Consider the following 22,014-nt stretch of genomic DNA (forward strand, 5'->3'; position numbering starts at 1 on the left):
CATAAAGTGAGATTTTCATGTCATGGGACCTTTAAACCCAATCTTAAACCAATATGAAATATCTACAGAGACATACAAAGGAATAAAGGTTGCTAAAAGTGTTTGCCAAACTGATTTCAAGTATATTCTCAAATGGTAGCATTTCAATAATAAAGGAACTAAAAGCACAGCATTGTGTGATGTGCAGACAGCAAAGATAAATAATCTTAATATTTCTTATGTAGAACCAATGCATGGAAATCATACGTCCTTTACTGCTGAAGGGACTGAGGAGATTCACACATGAACTACATGTGATACGTTACACATTTTGAGTTTGTATTAGGCACTTTAGAGCCCCCTGCAGGCCATTACTTGTATTCAGTTCTTTCGTAGATTCTTAATATTGTGTTCATTCTCATTGGCTGAGAAGAGTCACGTTGTTAGTCACGTGATTTCAGACGTGATCTGTCATTATTTCGGCAGCCATTTTGATCTGTCATTTGAGCCAGAGATACACACGGTGAAACATCTTTTTTATCTCACGTCATTCATCCGTGTAAGCCTTGGAGAAGCTTTGTTTGTAAGTAACTTAATTCATCTATGTCTTATGTAATTATTTACGTTCGTATTTCATTGTATTTCACAACTTTATAACTACGTTTTTATAACCAATTTGCATATTGGTTCATTTTCAGTTTCACACTTCTAAACCTGCAACCACTTGTTCAACAACAATCAATAAATGGACATTCAAGTGGATGTCGACAACATCCTCTACGGACTTTCATCATTGATCCTGTCTTCAAGTTTTGTTGGGGAAAAGTGTTTAGCTGTCTGGTGATGTGTGCATCGCTACGTGCTCAGGTGCCAGAACAGTGAAAAAACAGCATCACAGCGGGCTCTAAACAACGGATACCTACCGCGATCAAGAGAGATATTCTCCGTTAGCCGTTCCAGTGCATCAGTGTGGTCTCACTGCGTTAAGATGGAAGCTGCTTCACGAACAGAAGAACAAAAAGACACTACGTTAGCAGATGCTACAAAGTCTGTGTATGGTGACTCCAGCTCAAGCTCAAGGTCTTCTTCGGCTAGCCTAGCCGCAGCTAAAGCAAGGGCTAAAGTATTAGCCGCACGTGCCCGTACCACGTTTGTTCAAAAAGAAAATGATCTACTAATAGAAAAAGCTCGCATGGACGCTACTCTTGCTACCCTAAAGCTAGACAAAGAGATTGCATCAGCAGAAGCAGAAGCCGAAGCTCTTGAGTCAACTGCAGCAGAGTTGGAGAGAGGCTCTAGAACTATAATTTCTCTTCCAACTCAATCTCCACGTGAAAGAACGTTTAACTACATTGAGTGTCTTTCAAATGCAGCCTCTGAGTCTATACCTACTGACCCAACACGTCAGCCTCAACAACGTAACCCTGCTAACGTTAATAGCACAAGGCAATACAATCAAAACTCCTTCGATAGAGACCTCAACAGATCTAGGCAATCTGCCTTAACCAACCAGGCACCAAGCCCTGCTCCTGATGAAAAACCTCACATCCCCTACCCAATGGGGACACATCAGCCACTCTCGTCCCCTCACCCCAGACAGGCTCCTCATACTCACTATGGTGACCATACAGGGTTCGGTGAGGTAGCTCAATTCCTTGTTCGGCGCGAACTATTGAGCTCCAGCCTTTCGATGATCAACCTGAGAGCTACTGGGCATGGAGGTCGAGCTTCCTAAACTCCATTAGAGGAATTGATCTCACCTGCAGCGAAGAGCTCGATCTACTCACTAAATGGTTAGGCCCGCAGTCTTCAGCGCACATCAAGAGGATAAGAGCTGTCCACGTCAACGACTCAACTCAAGGCCTGAAAATGGCATGGTCTCGTCTTCAGGAGTGTTACGGCTCACCAGAGATGATCGAAAAGGCTCTCTTTGACAGAGTGGGGAAGTTTCCCAAAATCAACAGCAGGGATTATCCTAAACTAAGAGAGATTGGAGACCTGCTACAGGAGCTAGCATCGGCTAAGCGCGAGGGCTACTTACCTGGACTTGCTTGCTTGGACACAGCTAGAGGTCTGAACCCCATAGTGGAAAAATTACCATGGAACCTCCATGAAAAGTGGATTTCTAAGGGGAGTAACTACAAGTTAGCGCACAACGTGCCCTTCCCACCTTTCACCTACTTTGCTGACTTCGTCTCCAGAGAGGCCCTCATCCGCAACGATCCAAGCTTCTCTTTTGCCAGTTCAGCTACTACAAAAACTAAGCCAGACGCTGCAGATAAGAAGACAAGAAACTTCGTATCCGCCCATATAACGGATGTCTCTCCGGTTTCCGACTCCGACACAAGAGAGACTTCCAGTGCTAGGCCTGATGTCAGTAAACAGTGCCCCATCCACCAAAAGCCTCACCCCCTCAAACATTGTAGAGGCTTTCGATCCAAACATATCGAAGAACGCAAGGCATTTCTCAAAGAAGCTGGTATATGTTTTCGATGTTGTTCTTCAAACAAACACGTTGCCAAAGATTGCAAAACAGAAGTGCACTGTAAGGAGTGCAACAGTGACAGGCATATATCGGCTCTTCACGCTGGGCCAGTTCCTTGGGCTAACCAGTCCCCTCAGGCAGAGAACGGCGGGGAGTCGGAACCTCCTCCTACAGTGAACTCCATGTGCACCGAGATCTGTGGAGGAAACAACGGACCTAGCTCCTGCTCTAAAATTTGCCTCATCACAGTGCATCCTAAGGGAGAACCAAACAGGTCAGTGAGACTCTACGCCATTCTTGATGACCAGAGCAACCGGTCACTCGCCAGGCCAGAGTTCTTCAACCTCTTTAACCTTGAAAGCTCAGAAGCTCCCTACACATTACGTACGTGTGCCGGTCTCACTGAAATGTCAGGTAGGAGAGGCAGAGGCTTTGTCGCACAACCTTTGGATGGAAATCTCAGTATAGATCTTCCGACACTCATTGAATGCAACTACATTCCTGAAGACAGGTCCGAGATACCTACTCCAGAAGTAGCAAAATATCACACTCACCTCAATTCCATTGTTGAGCACATTCCTCCGCTTGACCCAGAGGCTCAGATCCTTCTTCTCCTTGGGCGTGATGTCCTACAGGCTCACAAGGTACGAGACCAGCGCAACGGACCTAATAGCGCACCATATGCCCAACGCTTGGATCTTGGTTGGGTCATCATCGGTGAGGTCTGCCTAGGCACAGCTCACAAACCCAAACATGCAAGTGTGTTCCGCACTCACATTCTGGAGAACGGCCGCCATTCACACTTCTCACCCTGTCCGAACCATCTCACAGTTAAGGAGAAACTCACCGTGAAGACCCAAAGCACCAACAGTCTCTCTGAACTGTCAAGCTCACCACCGACTCGCGAAGCAGAGAGATGCGGTTACGATGACTCCTTGGGACGCAAGATATTCCAACGCACCGAAGATGACAACAAGGTCGCTCCCTCTATTGAAGACAAGCTGTTCATCGAGTTAATGGATAAAGAGAGCTACATCAACGACGGCAACAGCTGGGTAGCCCCACTTCCGTTCCGCCCGTCAAGACCACTTCTGCCTAACAATAGAGAGCAAGCTCTGAATCGTTTCAACTCTCTTTGTCGTACGCTTGGAAGAAAGCCGGAGATGAAGGAGCATTTTGTCACCTTCATGCAACGTATCTTCGATCAAGATCATGCAGAGCTCGCTCCTCCGTTGACTAACAGAGAGGAGTGCTGGTACCTCCCCACATTCGGAGTGTATCACCCCCACAAACCAGGTCAAATCAGAGTTGTGTTTGACTCCAGCGCCAAACATCTTGGAGTGTCTCTGAACGACGTGTTGTTGACCGGACCAGATCTTAACAACAGTTTGCTGGGAGTTCTGATGCGTTTTCGATGTGAACAGGTTGCCTTCACCGCCGACATCGAACAGATGTTCCATAGTTTCATCGTGAGAGAAGATCACAGGAACTTTCTTAGGTTCCTATGGTTCAGGAACAACGACCCTACGGACGTGGTTGTAGAATACCGGATGCGGGTCCATGTGTTTGGCAACAGTCCGTCTCCAGCGGTAGCGACCTACGGCCTCAGACGAGCTGCTCTACACGGAGAAGAGGAGTTTGGTCACGCAGCGAAAGAGTTCGTACATAGAGTTCTATGTAGACGATGGCCTCAAATCTCTGCCCTCTGTGTCTCAAGCGGTCGACCTACTTACAGCAGCACGAGGTATGCTAGCAATGTCCAACCTACGTCTCCACAAGATTGCGTCCAACTGTCCTGCAGTTATGCAAGCGTTTCCATCCTCTGAGTATGCCAAGGACTTGAAGGACCTCGACTTGGAAACTGACTCTCCACCGATGCAGCGCAGCCTAGGATTGAATTGGGACCTGAGCAGAGATACGTTCACTTTTCGGGTCGCCAACACCAATAGACCCTTCACACGCAGAGGTGTGCTCGCTTGTGTGAACAGTCTGTTCGATCCACTTGGCCTGGTGGCACCGATCTCCATACAAGGAAAGCTCCTTCTGAGAGAACTCACCCACAACACCGTCGATTGGGACGAGCCACTCCCTGCTGAAAAGGAAACCGAGTGGATTGCTTGGAGGGATTCACTACAAGCCCTTGAAAGCTTTGAGACTCCTCGTTGCTACACAAGCACATCTGTTTCCAACGCCCAGCGCGTGGAGCTACACATCTTTTCAGACGCTTTTGTGAAGGCCATTGCTGCAGTAGTTTACCTCAAGGTGCTAGACAACAGCGGCGAAGTCCATGTAGGATTCGTCATAGGAAAGGCAAAGTTAGCTCCGATGTCAGTCCATACAGTCCCGCGGCTTGAACTGGGAGCAGCAGTCCTGGCGGTTGAGATAGCAGAATTGGCTTCAAGAGAGTTGGATCTGAAGTTTGATGATGTGCGGTTCTATACAGACAGCAAGGTTGTGCTTGGGTACATTTATAACGCAACCCGCCGGTTCTACGTGTATGTCAGTAACAGGGTAGAACACATCAGGAAGTTCTCAAGCCCTAACCAGTGGCACTACGTACCCACCGACCAGAACCCAGCAGACGTAGCAACCAGACCAGTACATGCAGCACTGCTCACCAACACGAGCTGGCTCACCGGGCCTGACTTTCTGCTGCTACCGTCTAAAGAAGACATCCCACTGGGAACACCTTTCAGCCTTGTGGACCCAGACTCTGACGCAGAAGTGCGATCTCACCTAACCACATGCACCAGCCCAAACCTGGGCTCTCAGCGGTTTGAACGGTTTTCAACATGGCAGTCTCTCATCAGAGCCATAGCCACACTCATCCACATCACAGACGTCATCAGATCCAGCACTACAACTGGAAACAAAGAATGTAAAGGCTGGCATCAATGTTCAAAAGCACACACATCCGACAATCTGTTGAAGGTAAAAATGGTCATCATTCGATGTTTTCAAAAAGAAACCTATCCCACTGAGATGTCCTGTCTACAGCAAGGGATATGCATTCCTAACGACAGTCCACTGAGGAAGTTGGATCCTGTTCTCGATTGTGACGGACTCTTGAGAATCGGTGGCCGGCTTCAACGCTCAAGTCTTACCGCGGAGGAGAAACACCCTCTCATTGTCCCTGGTCGCAGCCACGTCGGCGCTCTACTTACCAGCTACTACCACAGGAGAGTCGAACACCAGGGCCGGATCTTCACGGAGGGAGCTATACGTGCAGATGGCATTTGGATGGTCGGAGCCAAGAGGTGCATCGCAAAGCTTCTACACAAGTGTGTCAAGTGTAACAAATTCAGAGGTAAAACAGCAGAGCAAAAGATGGCCGACCTCCCTCCAGATCGTCTAAGTACAGAGCCTCCTTTCACTAACGTAGGCATCGATGTATTTGGTCCTTGGAGTATCTCTACTCGACGCACCCGTGGAGGCGCTGCCAACAGCAAAAGGTGGGCAGTTATCTTCACCTGTCTCAGTGTACGTGCTGTTCACATAGAGCTCATTGAAGCCATGGACACATCAAGCTTCATCAACGCTCTGCATAGATTTCTTGCCATCCGGGGTCCTGTGAAGCTTATTCGTTCAGACTGTGGCACAAATTTCAAGGGAGCCTGTAAAGAGCTGCAAGTACTCTTGCAAGACGACCAGGAGCCCAACATCTCTAAGTTCCTCAGTGCAGAGGGTTGTACATGGATCTTTAACCCACCTCATTCATCACACATGGGCGGTGTGTGGGAGAGGATGATTGGCATCTCAAGAAGGATTCTGGATTCCATGCTAAGTCAGACTCCACCTTCCCTACTCACCCACGACGTTCTGTCTACTACGATGGCAGAGGTGTCGGCCATTATCAACGCCAGACCTCTGACAACCATCTCTACCGATGCAGACGCTCCGTTACTTCTGACTCCCAACACGATTCTTACCCAGAAGGTTTGCTGTCCATATCCTCCTCCAGGCTGCTTCGTCGACGCAGACTTACACCGTCAGCAATGGAGAAGAGTCCAGCACTTGGCCAACACCTTTTGGGAAAGGTGGCGGCGTGAGTATGTCTCAACCCTCCAGAGTCGTTCTAAGTGGCAGAAGAGCCAGCCCAACATCAAGGAGGGAGACCTAGTGCTTCTTCGCGATACGCTGAAGAGAAACCAGTGGCCCATGGCATTGGTGACTAAAACCTTCCCTGGAAGTGACGGAAAGATCAGGAAGTTGGAGCTCAAGGTAACTAGAGGAGGCACTTCCAAGACCTTTCTTCGCCCTATCACTGAAGTGGTGGTGCTGATGACCCCTTAGGATCAAACAGACTCTCGATTGACCCCCAGATGTTTGGTTATTTAAGGTGTTATTGTGTTCAATACCAGGCGGGGAGTGTTACGTTACACATTTTGAGTTTGTATTAGGCACTTTAGAGCCCCCTGCAGGCCATTACTTGTATTCAGTTCTTTCGTAGAGTCTTAATATTGCGTTCATTCTCATTGGCTGATAAGAGTCACGTTGTTAGTCACGTGATTTCAGACGTGATCTGTCATTATTTCGGCAGCCATTTTGATCTGTCATTTGAGCCAGAGATCCACACGGAGAAACATATTTTTTATCTCACGTCATTCATCCGTGTAAGCCTTGGAGAAGCTTTGTTTGCAAGTAACTTAATTCATCTATGTCTTATGTAATTATTTACGTTCGTATTTCATTGTATTTCACAACTTTATAACTACGTTTTTATAACCAATTTGCATATTGGTTCATTTTCAGTTTCACACTTCTAAACCTGCAACAACTTGTTCAACAACAATCAATAAATGGACATTCAAGTGGATGTCGACAACATCCTCTACGGACTTTCATCATTGATCCTGTCTTCAAGTTTTGTTGGGGAAAAGTGTTTAGCTGTCTGGTGATGTGTGCATCGCTACGTGCTCAGGTGCCAGAACAACATGCTTCCAGAAACATTAGAACAAGGCGAGCTGAGAGCCGCGAGGCTAAGAAACTCACCCCAAACCACAGTTAGTGTGAGCGCACCATTTAGAAGTTATAGTATCTCCACTGTGGGCACTGAGCGCAGAGCATCTGGTCTATGGCAGAGAAGACACCATGTGATCTGTCCCTTAATGGTTGCAGTATTTTCATGTTTATGAAACACATTACACATGCGTTATAATAAGGGAAAGCTTTGCCATTGTGGCTGATGCATAGGCTCATTATTAAAGTTGCTTGCAGGCTACCTTCGATTGTTCAGTGACTGAGTGAGTGTTGATTAGGACTCGATGAGGCTACAATCTGGCCTTATTCTACCTTGATGGACAATGTGTGGGCTTGTTGGTGAATGGTGATGTATACCTCAAAATTCTGCCATTATTATAAATATAATTCAAGGTTGGAGTTAAAACAAAGGGAATGATACTATGCCTTACATTAAGTATTACGTATTCAACATTGATGTATTTGCTTTTCCCCTTCCTTTATATCTTGCTTTCAGTCAAAGGCAAAGATATCTTATGCATTTTGGAAGGAAATTTTATTGTTTTGATTATTAAATTAAAGCTTTGGGGGAAAAAAGCATGTTAGAAGCATTTGATTCATTGTTGTTGAAAGCGATCAATAAATAAAAGCTGAGAAAATCGGGTAAATGTGGCAGTTGCCGGGCTGTTCTAATAATTTGATAATTATTATTATTATTAATTATTCTTATACCTGGGCACACTCTGCCCCTTGGGGCAGTAGTCAACCAAATAATGCTGGTCAACTGATATAAAACAAGTTTCTGCATGTTATCTCTAGATTAACTTAATTGGCAACATAATAGTTATAATAATAAATCTGTTTTTTTATAGCGCTTTTCTAAAGACACTTTACAAATAAGAAAGGAATACATACAGACAGTACAGACAATCAAACCAAAGGGGAAAAAATAAACAACACCACAACAATAGGCAACACATTAAGAGAGTGGGAGGGAGTGGAAGATGGCGGAGGATGATTTTTCAAATGTTGGAGTAGGAGCTCCTGAAGAGATAGGTTTTAAGTTGACTTTTGAAGGAACAGAGTGTATCAAAATTTCGGATGGCCAGAGGGAGGGAGTTCCAGAGGGTAGGGGCGGCGATGGCGAAGGCTCTGTCCCCAAGGATGCGATACTTGGTCTTGGTGATGGAGGTGAGAAGGTTGGCATCAGCGGAGCGTAGGCGGCGAGTGGGGGAGTGGCGATAGAGGAGACCTGTTATGTACGAGGGTGCAAAGTTGTTTAGCGCTTTGTAAGTGGTGAGGAGAACCTTGAAATTGATGCGTTGTTTTATTGGAGGCCAATGAAGTTGACGGAGGATGGGAGTAATGTGTTCTCTGGAGGGGGAGTTGTAAGCAGTCGGGCAGCAGAGTTTTGTACATATTGCAATTTTTGAAGAATAGTGGAGGGGAGGCCATACAGAATGCTATTGCAATAGTCGAGTGCAAGTGATGAAGGCGTGGATTAGTGTTTTTCGGCAGCTGAGGATGAAAGGGTGGGTCGAAGGCGTGCAATGTGGCGGAGGTGGAAGAAGGATGTTTTTCTGAAGTTTATGTGTGACTTGAAGGAGAGCGTGGGGTCCATGATGATGTGAGGTTTCTGACAAGGGGGGAGGGAGTGCAGAGTGACCATCGATGCAAAGTGAGAAGTTCTGGGAGGTGGGGATGATGGTTTTTGTGCCGAAGAAAATTTCAGTTTTATTGCCGTTGAGTTTAGGGAAGTTGTGGTCCATCCAGGTGCACTCTACTCTACCCGTTAGCCTAAATATCCATTAAAGGTTGACAGCATATCAGGATATACCTACATACTTTTTTGTTGTCCTTTTTAACAATAGCCAAACTGACTACGTCTTTGGCATTGTGTAAATTAGTTTGGAGTAAGAGTTTGGTATGTTAGCTAGCAGTCTCTCCAAGCTTGGTGAATTAAACTTGTGAAAACTGGGGTATTTTGACTACTATCTTGTATACCTGATAGCTGATAAACCATCCAATTATTAAAACCAATACTTGAAGATTATTTTTTATTCATACTGTGGCAACCCGGCTTGGTGAGTGAGCCGCCTCCTTCCAATCAGCACACGAACTGGAGCTTACTTAAAGCCCAAAATGGCACTCTTATTCAAACATAAATTATATTGGTACTATCAAACCTAACAAAACCGAGCTTTGGAGGAATCCACAGTCTTGTTTCCCCGGGTGGACTCACATCACCCATGGCGACTGGTCTCTCCGCACACGCGAACCAGGAAAGCCCTGAATGTGTGTGGAAGCATGCTTTTTAAAGCATGCTTCCCCACCTGCTCCTCAGGTGCTCCGCATTTCAATGATTGGCACCAATGCTCTTACTGGCGCCATCTGTTGAAAATCTGTGGTACACCGCCTCCACAACCTGCACCCTTGGCCTCCAGGGGTGCCGTGCCAGAGACGGGTTGCCACAAAACACAATATAGCCAATCACTAAAAAAAAAACACATTGGTCTCCATATGTCCCTTCAGCCACTGAAAATAATGGATTAAGAAGTGATTTTCTCCTGATGAAAGACACCAGCAATTGTCAGACCAATGAGAATTCGATCAAACAAATCCATATTGAGCGAACAATCGATGAAGTGACAGACGTTGACAGCCCAACTGGGCGTGCCCTCATTAGGCCTGTCCCCAGTCTTCCACATGGGTGACCTATTGCTAAAGTTAGCCACTTAGCCATGTGTTTCTGGGAGTGGCTTTGGAGGGAGGCAGGGCTCTACATTGAGCGCATTTCAGTCGCATTTGCCCAATAAAATAGAAATGTGCAAACCGGAATGCTTATAAACAGCAGTGTGCGAAAAAAGTTTGACACCTACTGTAATATTTCTCCGCCACCCTTCAATAAGTACAAGTGCCACATCCAATAAGCCTCATCACAGTAGTTTTCTTCTATGACGTTCTGCTATCGGTACTGGAGAAATGAGGGTATTCGATTTCCATAGTGGCGAATAAAGACAAATCATTGGCAGAAATGCAAACATCATCTTGCCTGTGTCTCTCTCTTGGCTTTTGTTTGTGCAACGTGGAGTCCAGTGAGACTCATCATAGCAGAGAGAATTAAACATTTACATTGGTTATTTTATTCAAGTCACAAATGTGATAAGCTCCATGGCAGTAAGGGTTAGCTAACCCTAACGCTAACCAATTTAACAAAACAAATCGCTAGCAAGCATGAGATAAATCTGCAAAATTGGCGGTTTGACCATTTACCTCGATTCCTCTATCTTCCTCCACTGTGGGTAGGCCATGCCCGAGTCAAAGATACAGAGTTCCCAAGTCTAAAAGCTAAATGCTACAAATGGCCAGGCTATTCAATTTAAACTAATTGTTTGGCTAGCAATGCTTAGCTACTATCCAATGCATTTTGGTGGGGAGAAAAAAATTGTATTCTTCCCCTGCCCAGCTTTCAACTACTGTCCGTGTCCAGGCATCTTTCAGCCAAAGAGACAGGGTCTCCTCTAGTGACCGCGCAGGTCAGGACACATCCAAGCAACTCTGTGGATGTCTGCAGAAGAACTGCTAGGAAAATGTAGTCAGGCTTAATCTGCAAAGAATATTTTGTATTTTATTGTATACAATTTTCAGAAAATAACAATGAGCAATGCCGATTCTGTTCAGTTTCCTTTTTTTCCCCTCAAAAATATTAAAAAATAACCAATAAAACTATTGATAAAATACTGAACCGATAGGAAGTAACTTTATTAGTAGTATCGATATCATACTGCCAAAACCCATCCCTAGAGACTCATTCCATACACACTTCAAACACTAACCAGATCACCCTATCTGTGGACAGTTGGGTGCAGGTATGCCTCTGTATTCGTGTGTGCGTAGCGCGCGTGTGTGTGTGTGTGTGTGTGCCTTAAATTCATATTTCCCTGCGCTACCAAATAATTTCATTGAGGAGAATATGTACTGCTCAGTGTAGAGCCCTGCCTGAAGAGAAGGGTGGGAGAAAATGTTGAAATACTACTGACATAATATGAACAGAATATGCCAATATCTTATCAACACAATGTTACTAGTTGACTGATGACAGACTAGTAGAGTCTGCTAGTAGTATGTGGCATGTTTGAATGTATATTCTGTTGAATCACAAAGAAAAAGGTACACTACACATGCATTCAGTACTGTCAACCACACATTTTTGCTCTGAAATGAGATGAGCATGGCCAATACTTATTCAAGGCCCATGGCTGCAGCATAATGTGTGCATGTGGTATCGCTGTGGCTGTGCACCAGGCCCTGTGGTTTTGAAGCCATCCGCAGTCATGTTGGTGACTTTTCTTTCTCCCCCTCGACCGGCCGGATCAGCAGTCCCTCGGTGTTCGACCACCTCCTCATTTACAACTCAAGCATTGTATAAAGTGATATGTGAAGTTAAAACAATATAAATATAAATAGTTTTATTTAAATACAATATAAATACAGCAGCGTTTTACAGGAAAAAACGACACACAACTAACATAAGGATTTTTTTGGTTTCATGTTTTTTCAAGTCATTCAACTGCACTTTAACTCAGTTTTAGTTAGATTTAGATTAGATGTGTTATTTTTAGTTAGATTTATATTAGATGTATCAGTTTTAGTTAGATATACAGTGTCTTTTTTATCATACTGTATATATTGTTTATGTATATTCCTTGTCCTCTCTTTTTCTTTAAGCACTGAAGCACAATCAACTCGGCAATCCTTATCGCGGAAACATAAACGACAAATAGGCAGCATCCCATCCGGTGCAAGTACTGGGTGTGATGTCACCCCAAATCTCCATGGTAACTCAGATCTGAGAAGCAGCTGAGTAATGAGCAACAGAAGCTGTATAATTTAGTTGCGAAAACGTGCAACTAGGGGACTGCAGTGCAGTGCCATCCTCTGTCTGTCTGTCTGTCTGTCTGTCTGTCTGTCTGTCTGTCTGTCTGTCTGTCTGTCTGTCTGTCTGTCTGTCTGTCTGTCTGTCTGTCTGTCTGTCTGAAAAATGTACCTTATGGTCCTCAAGGTACAGACATTCAGCATGTAAAATTAGGTTTGAATACGAAGTGACATTGTATTGTGTTATAAATGTACACTTTGTTGCGAAAAGGTGCTCACTGAAGTAATCTGGTGCCTATGGAGGCTAAGCCATGCAACTCAGCACTCCATGTGCTTTGTTGGACCTCAAATAGGCTTAACACAGCTCCAATGATCCTCTCACACATCCAGCCATACAGTGGGTTGTGAACCTGCAGGAGACACTGGGGATTCTATTTTAATCTACTGAGCGTAGTTAGCTAAACATGCTCAGTGCCATGAACTTTTGAACCACCATGTTTCCCCATGGGAGTTATGCACTGTCAATAGCCTACTCCATGTAGCCTCTCCCCCAAATAAGATAGCAACTCAATTCAACTTTGTATGTTACTAATCCAGACTTTCACCACTATGAATAGGGATGCACCGATCCGCTTTTTTCACCTCCGATACTGATATCTGAGGTTTAGTATCGGCCGATACCGATCCGATACCGATATAGAAAAACAGCGCGAAATTATGGCTACAAACTGTACGTTTCATTGAGGGGAAAAGACTGGGATCATGAGACTTGAATTTTTGGAGGTGCTTTATAAGGTTTGTGGTATTAAAGCTAGAAGGTTTAGTACCACCCCTCGGGACATTTACTTTGCATATGTTGCATGTAGCCGTGGAGCTTGCTGGTTTAGGTAAAGTGAAATAGCTCCAGATAGCAGATCCTTTTGCTCGCTCCATTTTGCAATCACTGTAGGCTCCGCACGGCGTGTTGCTTGTTTATGACGTCACTCACAGCGCACAGCATAGAAACTGAATAGCTCAGCCAATAGATAGATAGATACACTTTTATTAATCCCGTGAGAACATTTTCGTGGGAAATTCAATTATCAAAGCAGCAAGGTAGTAGGAATAGGATTCAAGTATGTACATAAACGTAAAAAAAAAAAGTTTTTTCTTTTTTTTTTTTTAAATATGGATCGGCCCATTTGTCACCGATACCCGATCTCGAAATGTCTTCAATATCGGTACCGATACCGATACAAATATCGGATCGGTGCATCCCTAACTATGAATAGAGACAATGGCCCAATCCCAACCCCGTCTTCAGCTGTGGTGATTTCTGTTGCGCGGGCTATAGGCATCCGTTTGCGGTTGTCAGCAGCAAATCATCAAATCGCCTCCCTTCTAGGGCAATAGTGTTGTTATCACAATGACATTTGCCATTTATCTGATGGAGATAGGAAAGAATGAACGCTCACGAATCGTTCACAACATTTACACAATCAAATCAATCAAACATGTCATAAAATAAAAAAGAACCGCAGCAGGTAACTTGGTGACAGAATAGCGGTGCTCTGTAGGCCACCAACCCGGGCTCCTACCATGCCTGCCGGTACTTATACTAGAGGAGCGGTAACAAGGGCAGCCACTTAGCCGCTGGACTTTATACGCCATCAAATGGGGGAAATGCTAGATGTGATCAGCATACTAGCGGTTTTGTGTCATGCTTGTCATTAAGAAATAGTCATTATTTCTAGAGGAGGTAGACTGGTAACCAAGTTTGCAGAGGAGTGTCGAGGTGTCTTGTTTTTTATTAAGAACGAAAATACACATCTGGTTTTCTTTTGTTGCTTGTTCAGCGTTCGTACTATCGTATGCCCATGTTTCTCCTCATGCCCAGGTGAAACCCGGAGATGTTGTTTCACATCCCTTCCCCTGGATACCTCAACCCCCAGTTCAAGCCTCAATGTAATTTGACATAATTTCAATATGGCCACCCACATCGTATGCGGTGAGAACATTTGGTTTGTTGTTAACTTGGTATGCTTTTAAGGATTAGATAGTGTTCTAAGCAGTTTAGAATGCAAGTTTATTGTGAAAAAATAGCAACTGTCTTTGATCTGCTACCAACAGGCTTTGATTGGCTATGACCTACGTACTACTACAGACTTATATGATAGACATTCGTAGCGCTCAATAAACGGCTTCGGGCAATCGTAGACCACGCCTCAAATACGAGAAAATGAATGCGTGTTTCCCAAACCTCATCTCAATGTCGATTGAGATGAGGTCTGGCGTTAGCCAGGCTAGTTAGATAAGGGAGTGAGGGACTGACAAATATTATCACAGGTGGTTATAGATGAGTGAGTGAGGGAGTGACAAACATTATCACAGGTGGTTATAGATGAGGGAGTGAGGGAGTGACAAACATTATCACAGGTGGTTATAGATGAGGGAGTGAGGGATTGACAAACATTAACACATGATGTGGTTATAGATGAGGGAGTGACAAACATTAACAGAGGCGGTAATAGATGAGGGAGTGGGGGAGTGACAAACATAACAGGTGGTTATAGATGAGGAAGTGACAAACATCACAGGTGGTAATAGATGAGTGAGGGAGTGACAAACTTTAACACAGGTGGTTATAGTTATAGATGAGGGAGTGAGGGAGTGATGAAGATGACAAACACTATCACGGGTGGTTATGAATGAAGATGGCTCAGTGGTTGGTTATGCACTGTACTTCATTCAAGGCTGTGTTATATCAAACTAGACAGGAGTAAAAATTATAATCTGTCTAATCAAATCCAGTAAGGCATTTCTGAAATAGACCTATGAGGGAACGGATACTTTTACAACTTAGCTGTTTCTAATCAAACCCCTGAGGGCTTTCCAGGACGCAAGTACGGTTTAACTCTGATCTACTTAAAACAGGGTGTTCCTTGCTTTTAAACTCTTGTTTGGTTCGCTGTATGTCTGAACGTGATCTGAGCCAAATATAGGTAACCAACTGAAAAACTATGCGTTGTGGGTTGAATGCACACTTTTGAGACAAACTGAAATTAATAAACATTTTGAACCAGGTAGGCGTGAATTTATGGTGGATTAAAATTTGTCGCTCTCCGACGTTGTGCATTGAGGAGGCACTCATCGAAATATGATCTGACTACAATATAAAGAGATCATAAAATAGTCACCCACAAAAACAATGATGTTTGTAAATGATGCTCAACTGAAAGTTGAGTTTCCCAAGTATTTGTTCATGCGTTGTCTAAAAGATGACCAACTTGATCGACCATGAGGCCTTTGTTCACAATGTTTGGCTCGCTAGCAAAGTCCAGTGTAAATGCTAACCGAAACAAATGATAATATGGGTCGCCAACTAAAGAATCTTCTACCACTCAATTGGACTAAGTCTACCAACTATTAGGTGTTACAGCCCTGTAGTGTGTGAGTATGACAGAGTTGATATGGGACATGTGGGTTATTCCATTAATTCCCACACCACGATTCCCACTTGGTGCTTGACACACTTATCTGGGTTATTTTAAGAAAGTGAGGGGTGTGAGTGTCTGTGTGTATCTGTGAACCAACCCAACCAAGTTTTGCTAAGCTAACCACACACACACATAACCACACACACACACACACACACACACACACACACACACACACACACACACACACACACACACACACACGAGGTTATAACCTGTGTTCAATGAATGAATAGTTAATAACCTGGCTCCAAATAAATATCTTATTACATTTTAAATAGCTAGTTGCACCTGCTGCATGGAAGACACTTTTAGCAATGTACAAACATTTGCTTTACTCAGGTTAAAGCACTCTAACAAGACATTAAAGTGAAGAGGGATGCATGCATGCACGGCGTGGATTATACACAAATATAGAATACAGTGCAGTGCAGTACAGTGCAGTAAATTCCAGCGCAGTCCAGTACAATGCAGTGCAGTACGCGCCCGTACAGTCCAGTGGAGTATCGTATAGTCCAGTGCGGTACATGGCTGTACAGAACAGTACAATACAGAACAGCGAAGTACAGTGCAGTACAGGGCTTTACACTACACTACAGTAGCCTACAGTACACTACACTACACGGCTGCAGGTTATTAAGTGTGAAAATCACGACTGATGTGAAACCACCACAACAACACCACATTGGGTAGCGCTGTTCATGTTGGCAATCGAACCAACCCAGATTCTGACAGTGATTTGTAAACATAAGGTCATTTAAACCAGCTGGTTTAATACCACTGGATTCAGTCCCAATGTGCTCTACATGTAAACGAGATTTCCTCAATGTTAGAAACGCCAACATCACTTACTTTATACGGAGGACAGGGTGGTCTGGGCTCTTTCTACAGCCCCAGTAGTCGGTATGGTGACCCACCGAAAGGTGTTTTTAAAGGTTTAGGTGGCTTATTCCTGCCACTTTGGTTTCTCGTCCACTAGCATTGATGTAGCCAGACCTTCACTCGGTCTGTACTCCGGTCTGTACTCCGGTCTGTGTGCCTCGGCGTCGGGTTACGCTTCTGGGAAACATGTTTTGCAAGGAAGCAATGAGGGCCCCAAAGGGTCAAAGTGAGACAACCAGCTCGTTGAGACGAAACACCCGTCACAGGAGCGGCGAGCTAAATGTGGCTATGGCTAACCGTAAGAGACAGATGACGTTCATTCCCATCCAGTTAGAGGGAGGGTCATATTTCTGCTTCTCTCTTCTCATTGGCCAGTGTTGTCTTAAAAGTTATGATGAGATAGGCCAAACGCCAAATCAGTCCGACCCTCTACCTCCATTCATTAAAGTCAGGGTTACCCTAACCCTGATAAGAGTGGGGTTCACTCACGATTTGGAGGATAAACAATTGGAAAAGAAGAGTATAGAATAACAATGCTACACTTCGAGTAGGGTTTTCAAAGTGCTTTAATGAGACAATATAGATAAGACAAATAGCCTACTTAACCCTCCTGTCGTGTTCGGGTCAAATCTGACCGATTTCATTTTCGATCAATCATAAATATTGTGTTTTACATTTATTTGTCTCGCAGGCTTATGATATCCTCCACACTAGGCATTTGAACATATACAATTAATGATGACTTCTTTCATTGAATTTTGAATGTCAACTTTGTAACACCTGTGGTGTTCCCGGTCAAAAATGACCGCCATAGGAAATGAATGGGTGACCCCAGATTGTGTACATCCATCAGATAGTACACCACACGCACACACACCACACCTACACTCACACACACACACAGGGCCGTAGCACCAAATCCTGGGCCCCTATACTATAGGTACTGATGGACCCCCTGCGCCAGATTGTTGAGGGGGGGGGGGGGGGGGGGGGGGGAGGTAAGATATAAGATTTTTTTGGTCATGGGCCCCCCCTCTGCCTTGGGCCCCCCCACAACTGTCCCCTTTGTCCCCTTTGTCCGACGGCCCTGCACACACACACACATACTTTCACGCACACACACACACACACCTACATGCACACGCACGCACGCACGCACGCACGCACACTCACACACTCACACTCAAACACTCCACCCAACGTGAACCCTTTCAGACTGAACAATTAGGTGTCCTCTCTTTCCCGTGCTTATGTGCGGATTCCCCTACGTGAACCACACCTTCCAGACTAAACGTATAACACCTGTTCCACATTTCAAAGTTACCAATTAGGTTTTTGACAGCCGAAAGAGCCGAACCCGGCTCTTTCCCGGGCTTATGTGTCCATCCCCCCACGTGAACGACACACTTTCGATACAAAATGTATGATATCTTCTCACAGATCCCCTATATCTCTTGCTTGTGCATTGTTCTTATTTTACTCTGAACACAATGAGACGGCGCCCGATCAGACGATTTGAGGCTCTTGAACTTTTTTTTTTCAAACTGACGAAGAGGAGATTGAAGTTGAACCAGAAATAGAGGAGGATGTCTCAGAAATAGAAGACAATGATCCTGATTTCGATCCAGACCATCATGAGACCGAACAGTCAACAGATGGCGAGGAAGAGGCCCCTGAGGAAGAGGCACCTGAGGAAGAGGCACCTGAGGAAGAGGCACCGGAGGAAGAGGCACCTGGGGAAGAGGCACCGGAGGAAGACACACCTGAGGTGACATTCCAGTCCAAGGATGGCAACTCGCTCTGGTATTCATCCCCCAAGGACAGAGGAGGCAGAGCAAGAGGGGAAAATATCATTAGGATGACGCCAGGGCCAACACGGTATGCAACATCTCGTTTGGATGACATCAAGTCCAGCTTCAAACTCTTTTTTACCAGAGTCCATTGTGGAAATTATACTGGCGATGACAAACCTGGAAGGGGGGCATGTGTTTGCGGACACAAGGAAGGCTTTGGACCAGGTAGACCTCCAAGCCTACATGGGTCTGTTGATTCTAGCAGGAGAACATCGGTCCAACAATGAGGCTACAAAAAGTCTGTGGGATGGAGAGTCAGGGAGGCCTATATTCCTTTCAACTATGTCCCTGCAGCAGTTTCATGTCCTCGCAAGAGTTTTCAGATTTGATGACAGAGCTACACAACCTTTCCGCTGGCAAGACGACAAACTGGCTACCATCAGGAACGTTTGGGACAGGAGGGTGGAGCGCCTACCACTGATGTACAATCCAGGCTCTGAGGTGACAATGGACGAGCGCCTGTATGTAATGTGTGGTGTGGACAGCGATCGACCCAGCCTGGAATCAGGGGAAATGTTTCAGGAGGAGACTCTTCCTGGCAAAGCTTGGGAAAGCTTTAGTGACTCCTCTAATTCAACGGCGCCAGCACCTTCCCCGCACACCAGCCTCTGGCAGTCTGGTGAGGAGGATGCAAGCCCTCGCCACTGCCCTGGCCGCTCTCCCCCCAAAACAGGGGCAGAAACGGAAGCAATGCGAGCTCTGTGCCCCTAGAGACAATAAGACACGTCTTACATGTTTCAAATGTGATACCTACGTTTACAAGGCACACTGCGACCTGATTGCAAAATGCCACTCCTGCACACACACACACACACACACACACACACACACACACACACACACACACACACACACACACACACACACACACACACACACGATGTGTTCATGTTGATGTTCTGACCTTCTGTGAATTTGGTCTCTGTTTATATTTTTCTGTCTTTTTTTTAAATATAAATGTTCATTTTGGAATAGGATTTGGAATTTCTGTGTCTATTCACTGCAGTAATTAATGTAAACCAGTAGTCTGAGACATTAGCTGTGTTCGAAATCGTTCCCCTATCATGGATGTAGTGCACTAAATAGGGTGCACGCCATTTTGTAGGGTGTTCGAATTCTTTAAAAAGCATGCTTCCACACTCATGGAGGGGTCTCCTGGTTCGCGTGTGTGGAGAGACCAGTCTCGTGGGTGATGTGATTCCACCCGGAGGGAAAAGACTGTAGATTCCTCCAAAGCTGAGTTTTTTGGTTTGCTTTGTTAGATATATCATTTATGAATGAATAAAAGTGCCATTTTGGCTTTAAGTAAGCTCCAGTTGGTGTGCTTATTGGAAGGAGGCGGGTCACTCACCAAGCCGGGTTGCCACATATGGTGGAGCATGCGGGCATCTCGACCAATCTACGGACCGTCTTTTAAGTAAACGCCGACTTCCAATGGAGGCAATCCGACCACGCAACTGTTTTTCCTTTTCAATGGATGAACGAACCCCAACGCAGAGCCTCGACCGAGCCACAGGTTTTTCAGTGGATGCCAGAACCCCGATGCAGAGCCCCAACAGAGCTGCAGCTGCCACCCAGAGAGAAAAGGAACTCCAACTCCTCCGAGAGGCAGTCCAATGGCTCGAGCAGGGGCCCACGTTCAACGAGAAGATCAGGGAGATCCAGGACCTCAAGGACATGCTGGAGGTTAAGGAGCGGAGGGTCAATGACCTACAGAACGGGATGGAGAACCTGCAGGAACAGCTTCGGGACAAGGAGAAGCAGATGGGCAGCCTGAAAGGGAGGATCAAGTCGCTGCAGGCGGACACCTCCAACACAGACAGCGCCCTCACCAGGTTGGTGGAATCCCTCGCTGAGAAGGAGCATATCATCCAGCGGCTGAAGGAACAAGGGTTCCAGGATGACCAGGAGAAAGGTGAGGAGCTGGTGGCCAGCAGGACTACGCTGGAGAGGATGAAGGTGGAGCACAAGATGGCCCTGGAGGAGACTGCCGCCAGACACGAGGCCCAAAGCCTGGACTGGTTGCGGGAGAGGGAGGCACTGAAGGCCCAGCTGTTGGGTTTGATGAAGGAGCTGGAAGAGAACCAGCAGGTTGCCCAACAGCTGAGCATCAACGTCGGTCCCCAGCCCCAGCCAATTGAGACTCGTCAGGACAGACAGGGAACAGCGCCACCTGGACGGGCAGCCCAGCCTAGGCGACGCATCCGAGAGGTGGCGAGGCGGGATCGCATCCGTCAGTGTTAAGAGAGGGAGGAACGGGAGCACCTGATCCGCAAGAGGAACTGACCGATTCTCAACAGATGGCGCCAGTAAGAACATTTGGGCCAATTAATGAAATGCGGAGCACCTGAGGAGCAGGGGGGGAAGCATGCTTTAAAAAGCATGCTTCCACACTCATGGAGGGGTCCCCTGGTTCGCGTGTGTGGAGAGACCAGTCTCGTGGGTGATGTGATTCCACCCGGAGGGAAAAGACTGTTGATTCCTCCAAAGCTGAGTTTTTTTTGGTTTGCTTTGTTAGATAAATCATTTATGAATGAATAAAAGTGCCATTTTGGCTTTAAGTAAGCTCCAGCTGGTGTGCTTATTGGAAGGAGGCGGGTCACTCACCAAGCCGGGTTGCCACACTGCCCGGCAACAGACGATCGCGTCGTTTGTTGCCAGGCAGGTTGTCAAGATGTAAACAACTGATGACGTAGGCCGGTACAATTTTCGCCCCCGGTACAATTTTAACGTGACAGCGCATCTGTCTGCGTCACACAAATACCCGGCGCATTTACTGACGCAAATGACGTTTAGAAATCTTAAGCGTAGTGTCCGAATTCTCGTTTGTTCGTTCCCTAAATAGTGCACTATATCATGAACACTATATAGGAATAGTGAGTGAGTGGATAGGGAACGATTTCGAACACAGCTATTGTTTACAGGTTAAAAGGGAGTTAAATAAAAGTTGGTGATGATCAATGGTTTTTGTGGTAATGTAAGGGCAGTTAAAACTTGTTCCCAGTCAAATTTGACTGGGAACACCAAAGTAAGGGGGGAGAAACGAACACGACGCAAAGGTTAAAAGAACACAATGTGCAATGCATTGTTCAGTGCAAAACGAAATAAACGACAGTAAATGTGTAAAATAATTTACGGAAAGGATAAAAGAGGATAACATAAATCAGGTTACTAAAAATATTTAGTCTGATGCCCATTACCCTGTGGTCCCATAGCTACACAAACAGTTGAACAATCGTCACAAACAACATGGCCAAAGGAGAACCAGAGAATAATATACCCCTGCCTCAATGGCAGCCTCACAGACCTTATCTGGGCAGCGGCCACCAGCAAGAAGTCACCCGGAACTCCCCCAAGCCCCCTGTGGCTTAGGGGAGGGTCGGGTAAGATGAGCCAGTGGCTAAGTTGACCAACCCCCTGTATTTAGGCAACTGAACACATTTGTCCTTTTACCATCAATTGGTAAAATGGTACATACCAATGTTTGAGTTTTTTTCACAATAAA

General features: G+C 45.6%; 1 protein-coding gene and 1 long non-coding RNA gene across 7 annotated transcripts in view; one reads left to right on the forward strand and one right to left on the reverse strand.

Moving 5' to 3' along the window:
* Positions 1-16,994, reverse strand: part of ppm1ba (protein phosphatase, Mg2+/Mn2+ dependent, 1Ba) — a 32,088-nt gene extending 15,094 nt beyond the window's left edge. For 5 of the 6 annotated variants that reach the window (XR_003979636.1, XR_003979637.1, XM_030379015.1 and 2 more), the window contains exon 1: positions 16,627-16,994. The gene's annotated coding sequence lies outside the window, so the exon portion shown is untranslated. The remainder of the gene's footprint in view (positions 1-16,626) is intronic. The other variant, XM_030379014.1, reaches the window with a different exon arrangement.
* Positions 709-8,023, forward strand: LOC115559870 (uncharacterized). Its single transcript, XR_003979638.1, has 2 exons — positions 709-846; positions 7,386-8,023. It is a non-coding gene; the product is annotated as an uncharacterized LOC115559870 (long non-coding RNA).
* Positions 16,995-22,014: the final 5,020 nt, after the last annotated feature.

The sequence above is a fragment of the Gadus morhua genome, chromosome 15 (genome assembly GCF_902167405.1).
Source record: "Gadus morhua chromosome 15, gadMor3.0, whole genome shotgun sequence".
Classification (NCBI taxonomy): Eukaryota; Metazoa; Chordata; class Actinopteri; order Gadiformes; family Gadidae; genus Gadus; species Gadus morhua.